This window comes from Pseudopipra pipra, chromosome 13 (genome assembly GCF_036250125.1).
Source record: "Pseudopipra pipra isolate bDixPip1 chromosome 13, bDixPip1.hap1, whole genome shotgun sequence".
Lineage (NCBI taxonomy): Eukaryota > Metazoa > Chordata > Aves > Passeriformes > Pipridae > Pseudopipra > Pseudopipra pipra.
In genome coordinates, this window is record NC_087561.1 from 7,571,479 (window position 1) to 7,583,712 (window position 12,234).

Genomic DNA, 12,234 nt, shown 5'->3' on the forward strand with positions numbered 1-12,234 from the left:
AATATAGTCTCTTTTCTGCAGTAAGCAAAATGTGTTGGGGGGAGAGATGACCTTCGGAGATAAGGCTGAAATGAAGCAAAAATGCATTCTCTTCCTATTTCACATTGAGGCTGATTTTTATCAGAACACTTGGATGCATTTAGAAATGGAGTTTAAGAACAGGGATGGACCTTCAAATGTACCTGTGTGACTCTAAACATTACCTGGACAATTATTTTTCTTCTGCTTGTCATATACTACTCTTTGAAGTGAAAGCTCAGAGTGATCAAGGTACTTAAATGCCTTGCCTGTGTAGTCTGAAAGAGATATTTTCGAGGGTCTAAATGTGAAAACTATTTTAAAATGTGAATGCTTCTCTTTTTTTAAGGATTCATTTTTTTGCCCATATAAAAACATATTTCAGTCTATTTTATTTCTGCAGCAAACGAACTCAAAAGATTATTTTTATCCATTGCTTATATATGGTTGAGTTCCCAGAGAAGTACAAAGCTGGCTTAAGGACCTGCACACAGTCGTTTGTAGACAGGGCAAAAATCTTGTCGTCTGCTTTGCTGTAAACAGAGCAAAGATCTGTTTAACTCAAACAATCCTCTTCCCCTCCCTGCAAATCATGGGGCCATATGAGCTTATGGGTTTACAGGCAAATCCAGCCCTGCAGCTGGGGATACAGGGCACAGCAGAGAGCACACTGTAGGGCTGGGTATCAGGGATCACTGTGCTGGCTTTGAACATGTCATGCATTTCTCTGGGTGGGTGTGTTTGCTGTAGTGTGACTTTGTCCTCCTCCTCCTCCTGCAAGGCATATTTTCTCTGCCCCACTTCATGGCTCTAAATTGTTTTGTTAGGTCATGATGTTCTGAACTGTTAAGGTAATTGAAAAAAAAGAAGAAGAAGACTATATTTCCCCAGAATTAGATGGGATGCAATTCCTGCTGCTTATAATGGATTTAATTAATAGAGATTAATTTACCTGGCAGTGCTGTACTCTGTATGCACTGTGTAGTATCAAACCCAGAAACCAAGAGGTACCTTGCTGGGTCTTATTACTGTAAAACAAAACCCAACAACCCCCCCTTAATAAGTATATAAGTATTACATATTATCATACACATAAGTATGCCAGCTACTGCTGGCTGCTCTCTTCCTCTGAACCCTTTCTACTAGAAAGCTGTATTTAGCATAGCTCTTTGATTATGTGTGATTTCTTTTGCTACAAAAGTAAGACACCAGTTAATTCTTATGATTAGGTGGATGTCAACCTATACAAAATGTTGGGTACCTCCAGTTTCCAACATTGGTGGTACAAAGGACTTTAACATAAGTCACGTAATTTCAGCAGAGGCAAAGATGGAAGATGAAGAGCCATTGATTCATCTTGTTACTCAAGATGTGACTACCAATTCAAGCTAAGTGTTTTACACTGGAAACAGTGGTGTGGTAGCTCATACAGCTAACTTTTCTGAGGATTTCATTGTGAGAATTCTCCAACTCTCCAGGGGAAAAAAATATATAGTGGGAAGTTAAAAGGATAAATGGCCCTTATGTGCTTGTTACTACTCATAATTTTTGTGCCTTAGTTTCATGTGGGATTTTAGAAAGTGGTCTGCTTTGAAAGAGGTTGATTTTTTGCTGCTGTGTACCATATGAAAGTCTTACTGTTCTAGCTGCTTTCCAGGCTTTAATTTGTTTTGGATTCTCACGACTGCCTGGTTTTTTGAGGGTTAGGGAGAATGCATCCATGGCAAATAAAGTACTGGCTTCTGTAATATTGGCATTGCTGGAGATAGCTTAAATCTTGTTTGTGAGCCTACATTAGTAATGAGAGACCAAGGCCTTTCGAAGGTCTGTTACCACAGGCTTTCCTGGCCCTGGGCACGCTCAGATCCTAATCCCCTGTCAGTCATCAAGGGAAGGAAACACTTTTGAAGGTCCTGAGCCAGTGCCAAAAGAATCAGATGGCCACAAAAAGAGTTCTTAGAAATTTGTTAGTGACTGGCATGTTAATAATGTTAAAGTACTTAATCAAAAAGCAATAACCAGAAGCCTTTATGTTTCAGCCCACCAAATTTTTACAGTTTTCTGGACATTTTCAAGTGATGGACTGCTTTGTTTTACCTGCTGTGTTCACATATATTGAATTATTAAAGAAGAGATCATCTTCTAGAAGTGTCAATGAAGTGGCCATGAAGTCTTTCAAACAAGCAGTACGTCCTTACACGCAAAACTTTTTGAGTTCCACCCTGCAGTTTTCATGTTTTTCCTTTAAAAAAATGTGCTCAGTACGAGAGAGATGTCTCCACAGCTGACTGCAGAGATATCTTATGCCTCACTCCTGTTATTTTAGTCCCTAACATAATGAAAGATTTTCAATCAATTTTAGTTATGAAAGGGAGCACAGGAACAGGTTTCTTTAAATTCATTTTCTATTGGTGTGAAATTTTTGTGATTTTTCTTTTTCCTCTTACCCCCAAATCCATCTCATATTTCACAGACGAGAAAACGGAGTGATGGTGTGTCACATCCAGTTACATCAGTCACATTGGCAGTCATTACTGACACAGCTTAATGCAGTCTGACTGATGTAATCAGACACGATGTCTCTCACAGTATACTGTGTCACCCTGAGAAATATAAAGAGACACAGATTTCAGAAAGGCACAGTTAAGGGTTGTTTCAGAAAACAAATAATAACCCATGGCATTGTGTCTATGGACATGCACCCAAAACAAGTAGGTTCTTCTGGACAGAACAAGACCAGTGTGCTAAATTCACTTCCGTGGGGAACATAAGGGGTGTTTTAGCCCACTTGAGTGAACTTCATTTATAAATGAGTTAACACAACTTTCTGCAATAATAATTTCTTTTTCTGTTCCTCATCTAAAACATGCTGATATCCATGTCAAAAAGTCATTTTGAGTGCCTCCTTTTTTGGGATACCCAGCTTGTGACCTCCTCAGTGCATCTGGTTTCAGTGAGCTGATCTGAGATATCTCATGTTCGGCTCTCCAAAGTTGAGATTGCTCAAGCAACTCACCACAAGGAAGTGTATTTTACCTCTGGAAGATACTGTGTAGCATCAATGTGGTGGATTTTTTCCCATGGTGGATATGTTCATTGATGGCATTTTGAATGTACTTTACTGTTCAGCTGCAATGGCTCAGATGCAAACAAAGCTTGTATTCCTATTTCTTCATGTGTTGTTAGAGCAGGGATAATGTTTTTGATCATTAGAGGCAGATTCCAGACTGGAGGTGCTCAACTGGACCCGGTCATTTCCCAAGTTTGTTTGAATTTATTGATCCAAAGTTCAGCTTTAGCTTTCCTGACCTCTAGAACAGCATATGAAACCTGAGGTTCACTGAAGTCAGTCCCAAGCTTCCCATTCACTTCAGCAGGGCAAGCTCAGACATGTGGGTCTCGCTTCTGGGACTGACTGGACTTGAAGTTGTTTGCAGTTGAAGTGACAATTGGATAAGGTATACCACTTAAAGTTTCTCTGAAGGGTGCTGAGCCTGTGAAAAGCTACTTCACTGAACAAGTGAGAACTGAAAATTTCATTGAAATAGAAAAGATATTGATCAGTAACAAAGAGATAAACATCTGTCTATATAAAGAAAAAAAAAGATAGCCCTACATCTTGATTTGGGATTCATCCATATGACTAAAATCAAAGTAATAAGTATTAATGTGATTCTGGACTCATAAATTCTACTGGAGACATCATCAAGCTGTAATTACAAGAGACATTTAAATTAATGTGTTGGATATAAATGTAGCTATCAAAACTGTTTTAAAAATGTAGAACTTAATCTGTAGTTCTGTCTCCATGTCCAAAATTATCTTTTAATGTCTGTTCTTAAAACAGCACCTCTAACCTGATTTGATGGGGTTTTTTTCTCTAAAAGTGAAAAAATGAATGCAAATAATTTGTGCTTTAAAACAGGAAAAAGAAAGAAAATATACAGGAAAACAAATGTATTTGTCTGCCTCTCTCTGCCACCAGCATTTTAATGATCACTTTACACCTTCCTATCTCTGAACTTAGATCCATTTCAGCTTCCTCAGCTTAATTTGCATTCAGCATTATTTTGCTGTTTTGGGAAATACTGACTGAGAAAGCAATAGAGCAGTTTTTATACAATGTCTGGGGAAAACGAAAGAATGTGAGCATGGAGTTGCTCAGCAACTCCATTGATACCTTCACGAAAATACTAAGTCATTATAAAGCTGTAATTGCTTGGTGTGTACAATATATGCTTCTGTTTAATCTTTCTAGAGGAGGGCTGTCCCACTTGTAATATTGGTAATTTGAAATTGAGTTTGTCCAAGCTGATGCCTTCAGAGGTACTGGTTTGCTGCACGAGTGCCTAAAGCAGACTTTCAACTGGGGCCTGGGGAGCCAGACTTTCTGCCACAGGATTCTCAGTCTTCATTTCAGCTGTGCTTGAACACTTTAACCTTGCACCTGGACAGTCATGGCACTGTCAAGGGTTACAGCTCTGAGAACTCAGCTGAACTCCTGAAAGAAAAGTTCCCAACTAGGAGTTGGTATCTCAAAACAATAGTGAAAAATAGGGGAGTTACAAAGCTTATGTGAAGACCAGTTTGCAGATAGGGGAGAACATGCTATTTGTACTGAGGAACAGTAACCTGAGAGGTGTTGGTCTGTCACAGTGCCTGGCAAATGGCCAGGTGAGGGTTCCTGATCTCGTAGCTGTATCTCCTAAATCAGGGTAGCAAAGGAGGTGCCAGTCTGGATACCCATCATCCAGTGAAAATAGCCCTGGAAGGCAATTTAATATCCTGCTTGTGCCACACAGAGAGGCTGCAGTAAGGGCCACAATCATGGAAGTATTTGAATAATTTTTAACAGAAGGTGAAGCACCTCTGCTTGAAACAAGCTATAATTTGAGCATGTGATGCACCAGTCTGAGTATTCCTGATTCTCATCTCTCTAACCCAGGGCTACAGCTCTAATCTCTTGAGTTCTTAGATAAACCCTGGGATCCAGATCACCGCAGATTTGTATTTATGGTCCTGCCCATGACAGTCCAGTACACCAGTGGAAGAGCAAATGGGCAGTGCTGTTTGACTGACATCACAATTATATTCTAATTATTTAATAAACTTTAGTGTTTAGTCAGGTTTAGGCAGGCGAAAAAAGGCACTTTTTCTTTTTCTGATTGATTACACAGAGGTAGCAGTTGAAATGCTTAACATGCTATGTAATTTTAGGTGAAAATTAATTAGCATGAATAAGCAAGACACCCCATGGTGTCACTGTTTAGTCAGTTTTCTATGGAGAATCGCACTCTATTAGGAAAACCAGTCTTTTTTTGGTGTTCTCAAGACATAATAAAAACAAACAAATTAAAATTAGTAACTGATGCATCACCTTATCACGAGTTTTCTTTTAGCAAGGAGGTGACTGTTCTGTGCCATCCGTTCCACTGCTGCTAGCGAAGGAAACAGAGTGGGGGGAAAAGATTAGCAAAACCTAAGCAAAAAACCTCAAACAAATGCTATTGTTCTTTTCCAGTGCAGGGACTTCCAACTCCTGCTTGGAAAAACTGCTGCTGAACCTGTTCATCCGTGCTTTTTGATGACAGTACTGAAGAAATTTGCCTGGGCAACATAACTAGAATCAACTGGATGGAAGTGAGGGCTGTCAGGGGTGTTTTAAATGCCCCCAGTCTGGTGCTGTGTGACAACGTGATGGCCATATACAGCATTTCGACTCCCTAAATTACTGTGATAACTGACCTAAAGGAAAGGGAGAAATAAAAGACTGCTTAAAAACTTAATAAGATCAACTCTTTTGATAAATACAGTGACTAGAACAAATAGAGCAATGAAGCCTGTTCATATGTTAAATCTCTTAAGATGTAGCTAATCAGAAAGTTTAAAAGAATAATCTTGGTGTGACTAATCTTAAATGTGATCAGAGTTAAAATGTTTTGGTGATTTCATGTAGATAAGTATTTGTCAGGAGTATTGGATTGGAGGACATGTAATTAAAAATAGTATGCCCAAGCTCAGTTTTGGTGTAAATCACATTATTCATTTCTTGTAGAAATACACTTTTGATTTCTCTTTATTATATTCAGGGGCAAGTACTTATTCCTGAGAATATCCACCTTCCTCTTCCTAAAAGTGCTACATAGAATTGTTGCAAATGAGGCGAGTGAGAGTTGCCAACTTTACTTTGTTTACTTTTTCCACTGACAAGTGTTTCTGCTTACAGATAATGTAGAACATTGAGACTGCGTTTCCCTCAGGGGCATTACTTTTCGAACTCAAATAGAGGATAGAAAACATTCTGAAAATACAGAAAATGCTTGGTTGTGCCTCCCCAAATTGGTAGGGGAGACTCCAGGATGTTTGTAATACCTGAAATAGCTTTTTTAATTCTTTTTGCTTTTACTTGACTATATTTGAAGCTGATAAAGTCCCTTTAAATCTGGTGTAGCTTGTGCTGCCTGGGAACAGACATGTGCTTCTCCTTATTTCATGTGTTTGCCCTGCTCTCAACTAGTACAAAGATAGGCAGGCAAAAATAATTAATTTGTAATATTTCACATTTTTCTTACAGATGGAGGAGGAACAATTTCAAATTAAAGCAGCTCTTCTCCTGCAGAAAAACAGATATATGCTTGTATCACTTCAAATTTGTATTAGACCATATTTTATTGTTGAGAAGTGTCATGTTGCTACACTGAATAATGCAACATGGGCTGACCTACTTGAACATTGAAACACTGATTCACCTGTCATCATTTTTGAGAAAATGGAAAGATTTGTTCTTGTCTTCAAATGGGAGTACAAAACAGAGCAGGTGTTTGCAGGCATGACTAAACCTCAGTGGACCAAGGTTACAACATATATTGTAGCCTCCAAATTTCATCAAGACTATTCTTTATCTAAAGCTGGTAGACCAGAAAGCTCTTATCTATAACACAAAAATTCATGACTATATTTGAGTATGTTGCATTAGTAGTTAATACCTACTGGCTGTACTGCACAAGAATATTCAGTACATTCTATTATAAAGGTTAATATTTGATATACATGTATTCTGAAACTTCTGCATATAATTCTTAAAAAGGGAAAAAGCAGTTCAGCTCCTGAGCTAGAGGGCACAACTTAAAGTAGCCTGTAAAAGGAGACCACATGTCCAAGCATTTGTTATGTAGGTGTCGTTTCAGAATACTCAATTTCTGTACTGAAAGAGCTCCCCAAATTTTTATTAGCCATCTGTTTATAGTAGGTGTGTACTTGTTTTTTTTCCATTTCACTGTAATTACTGCTCTGGCAACAAGAACAAGTTGAAATTGTGGCTTGTCTCCTGGAAGTTCTGCTTTCATTACATATGGTTCTCTCCATTAAAACACAGACCAGTTGCTCAAGCCACCTTAAGGGGAAAGCACTCTGCATGCTGCTCCCAAAATTAGGCATGCAGGCACATTAACAGTAGCAATTATTGTGTGCATTATTTGCTGGCTGGAGCACTGACTGTGTATAAATTTTCAAATTATTGTACTGGCTGCAACTCATTGCTGGTGAGCGTCCACTGCCACCTCCTTTCATAGGAAATGAAATATCCTTTGTAGGTAACTATTTATGTTTATACTGAGGGGTTATAATGATTAATGACAAATGTTTTCATGTTTGCTGTTCTCAATTGCGTGCCATATGTGTTGGCCTGACCTTTGAATGAACGATGTGGTGGGTGCTGCTTGGAAAATATGGAACAGGGTGGATTATGCATATTGCTTTTATGCAGCAAAGGAAAAGTAGAGGAGAGGAATCCACTTGAGGATTCCTCAGTAACTACTAATCCTCCCCCTGAGGAGCAGGCTCAGCTCTAGGCACAAAGCTGTTCTAAGAAATGCTTTGATTCTGTCTGAGCATAGGTTATTTTCTGTTTCTGCTGTCCTCTCTTCTGGGACCCATATTGCCCATGCATGGTGGGATGGGGGCTACTTCCCTCTGCTTTCAGCCTCTGTCTTGGTTGCCTTTAATTCTGATTAAGGACTGAAGAGTCAGTCCTGCCAAAGTTACTCTTGCAGCTGGTTGATACTCAAAAGGCCATGCTAATGTGCTGCTATTCAAAGCATATTCCCGTTCAGAAGTGAAGCCATTCCCTGTGCTATGCACAGGATCTTAACCACAGATGAAGAGAACCTTGTTGCATGAAGGTACTAAGGTGGGAATGATCTCAGCCATATGAGGCACCTCTGGAATTGCATTTTTTTGCGACAAAACTTTTTAGAATTCTTCTCTTCAGTTTTATCCCATCTTAACAAATGTTGATCTACCCAAAGCCATGAAGGAGTACCAGTCAGTCCACAGTTCTTTAATGTTTATGTGTGGAATTTCTTTTGCTTTTTAGGTATTAAAGTAAATAAGAGAAGGTTTTTTCCCAACATATTTTTTCGTACTGCTCAAGAAAGCTTGTGAGATTTTCTCTACTGCTCATTTCAGTTGCTCACCACCAAGTTAATTATTACCCATCTAAAATTCTGTGTAGCTCAAATAATTGTCGCCTCAGTTCCTCCCCTTCCTTTCTTTTTCACTAAAATATAGAACATTTATATTTCTATGGCTTTCAGATATCTAAAGTTGTGGTATCAAGCGTGTACTCTCAATTATCTGTTAGGATTAATGATCAGGTTTACCCACAAGTGTGTCATTTTTCACTGTGTACAAAATAAGGAGGAAGGCCATATTTTAGTACCTACAGGCTGGTATAACATTATTTTGATGTATTGCACAGCCTCCTTAATAAGATGATTGCAGGAGTATTTTGCATGTGGTAGGTGTGTAATATCCAGATGATATTTGTAGCTGACAGCAGCCATCACACTGACTCTTACATTTGTGCTGTAAATTTTCTCTGAGCAGCAGACACATCAGCAGTATCTCTTACATATCTAAATATTATTTTGTGTACGTTTTCGCCTGTATTCAAGTAGTGCTGTGGCCTAGTTTGTTTTATCCTTAGGAAGCAATATTTTAATGCTTATGTTTTCCAGGTTTCTGTACAGTGACATTGAGGGAAATGTATTGTTTCCTAGAAAATAAAGGATTTGGTTGGACAAGGCAGTTGCCAAAAATGAAACATTAGCAGTCTTGTTGATATAAACTTGCAAGTCTATTTCTGATTTATAGTTTAGATCGGGCCTGGGCAGGGCAAATGTTCTGAACTGCTGCTGTGTTCAAAACCAAAACATAGTAATAGATATCTGCTTTGTAGTGCAGTTACATATATCTTCTATAAGGTCCCAAAAAATTCATTTCATTGGATTTTCATGGATATTCCAACTTGTCTCAACAAGCTCATAACCTTCAATCAACCAACCATGAGAACGATGGGGTTTTGTTCACTGCTGTCTGACATGGCTGCCACCTCCAAAGAAAACTTGAAATTCTGGAGGGTTGTGGTTTGCTCCTTCCTCATCCCCACCTCTCCACCCCAGTAAAGCTGACACATGATCGGCTTTCGGTGTAAAAGCTCACCTGAGGTTTGAATGCTACTCTTGTTGATTTAGGAGGTTCCTACCCAGGAAAAATAGGTGTCACTCTAGTTGTAGAATGGCAGTAATTCCATCTGAATGTGATTGAGAGTTCTTTTAAACAGAATGCATTTTAAGTCTAATGATATATTGCAAGGTATAGTTCCTAAATTTCTGTTAAGGTGATGTTTCCACCGATCTCTTCTCTTAGGAGTCCTGTAGAGCGCTTTATTTCTCAGAAAGCAAGGTCTAGGTTTAATGCTTTCTTTAATAGACTACCCCAATCTCACAGCTTTTTAATGTCTAATGAAATATAACTATGTAGTGAAACTGATTAAGTTGAAAATAGCATTTTTTGTAATGAGGAAGGAGCATAAAAATGATTTGGGACTAAGACACTGATTAGATTTTAAAGCCAAAATCTAAATAATGAGATCTGCCAATTTGATAAGTGATATTTGGATGCAATTTTAATGAAGACAAGCCCTTTTTTGAGCTAAAGGAATGTTAGGTTAATAATAAATTATTTTCAGGATTTTGTTTACCTTGGAGAGTACGTTAGTTACAGTGGTGACACCTGCATGTTCTGGAGGCTGGTCTTACCTTTTCCAGCAATTAAATTGTGGCCCTAGGACGCTGAGTGCTAAACCATTTATTACCTTTAGAGAGGTGAGAAATTTGCCCTGAAGCTTCATTTTAATAAATGATAAGTTGTTGGGCAGTATATATAAAATCAAGGTAGTATGATGAAGGAAGGACTCTGACAACTCCTTGAAAGAAATCTGAAAACAGAAAGAAAAGTGAACTTCCTTTCCTGACATATCACAGGAAAGTTGAATAATCAGCCTAAATTGGAGGGTATTTTCCATCTTTCTTTTTAAGTTTAGTTCTCGTATTTTTGTGTGGTTTTTTTCAAACCACATTTATGATTAAACAGTCAGGTTGACCTGACACTTACTCTGTTTGAGGAATTCAGTGTTATCATGACAACTGGATCCCGAGACTCTTTCAGACCTTTAAGATGATGTAAGTATAAGCAACAAGAAGACACCACAATCAACCCTATTTTAAACAATTGAAATGTAATATATGACATTCTTCCTTCAAGGAGGACAGGAATCCTGCTGCATAGTGTCAGCAAACACAGCTCTGTAGTCATCCTGTAACTCGGTTGCCACAGCAACCTGGTCCCTACTTGCAGCAAAGGAAGCAAAACATATGGTAGAAATATTGTGCTTGTCCAAGAAATATCAAGATTTCCAGAACAATAAAGCTTCAAGTTCAGATTTCCCCCCAGGAAAACATTAATCAAACTGCTTTACTGTATATATAGGAAAATCATGAAAAGTAATCTAAAAAAAGGACACCTTTCCTACTAAACTGGCTAAGTTATAAATGAAGAATTAGTAGTTTAAAACTAGGAAGTTAAAAGGAGAATTGTTTACACTTCAGTCTGGATAGTTTTCTATCCTATGGACTGACAAAGCCTGTGAGAGTACACTTGACGTGTCCTGAATCAGGAGTTACTGAGAAGTCCTCCTTTGAGTTACTTGTGGACATAGGGCTCGTATTTTTCTCTCACTGCAGTGAACCTTCATTTGTGTCTATAAAAAAGCATCCTCAGCAGTGCTGGCCAGATTATCCTTGTTGTGTTTTGAAAGATACTTTAACTTTGGACTAAAAAAAAACCCCATAATGTGAAAATAACTATTTCCTACAGAATATAACTGCTTTTCATCTTTTCCAAAAATCTGTCAGCCATTGGAATTTCAGGTTGATTATTTTGTTGTTTTGTTTTAATGAAAATATGGTTTGTGTTTTTTTCTGGAAAGAGATCTAGTAGTACTAAACAGAATTGATTTTGGATAACTTAGGTTATTTTTTAAATGAGCCGTTATTAAGGTTAAAAAAAGTTGTGATTTGCCTGACTGAAACGAAGGAGAGGAAAAGCCAATCCATGCACCTGATGTTTTCTGGTTGTTGTTAATAAAGAATATGCTACAACTTGACACCCTAGTAAAAGCTTCATAATTTTTTTGCCTACCAAATAAGCTTATCTAAGTCATGATGACCAAAATAGACACTTCCCACATTCTACTCAATGAATTCATTTTCCCTACATAGCACTGGATATGCTTTCTAGCGTCGATGAATATTCTACTTTTACACCAAAATAGGGTGCTGGAATAAAGTAATGCATTTGGAATGTTTATCTGGTTGATCCTTAGTATGCTGGTTGTTAGATAGAATAATGAGTGTTCTATCTCTTTGAAATCAATGCCAGCTTTAAGACAATAATTCTTTGCATTGTTTTGCAGCTGTTCTGAATAAATTTATTTTTCACAGAATGAAAAATATTCTAATGCATACAAAAAATAAAAAAATATACAATGGTGCGAATGGAAACAAAGCTTCATTTTTTTTCCTGTGTAGAAGGGAATTGCAAAGTAGCCTGATTCACAGTTTCCTGACAAGCAGTATGTGTTAATAACTATCTTTATTCATTTTTCGATATCTTGCAACATAATTAATCTGTGTTGTATAAATACATTAATGTAAAACAATCCCTTTTCAGACAGTATCTTGGCCATCAAAATTTGCATAGCATGTTCATTTCATATTCTAACTTGGAAGGGACTCAAAAGGATCATGGAGTCCAACTCTTAAGTGAATGACCTCATTAAAAGCAAATATTTTTAGCATGAAGCACTATCAAGAA

General features: G+C 37.8%; 1 protein-coding gene across 6 annotated transcripts in view; it reads left to right on the forward strand.

The window, feature by feature from the left end:
• The window catches only part of TENM1 (teneurin transmembrane protein 1), a 755,935-nt gene that overhangs the window by 96,899 nt on the left and 646,802 nt on the right, over positions 1 to 12,234 (forward strand). The window lies entirely within an intron of this gene.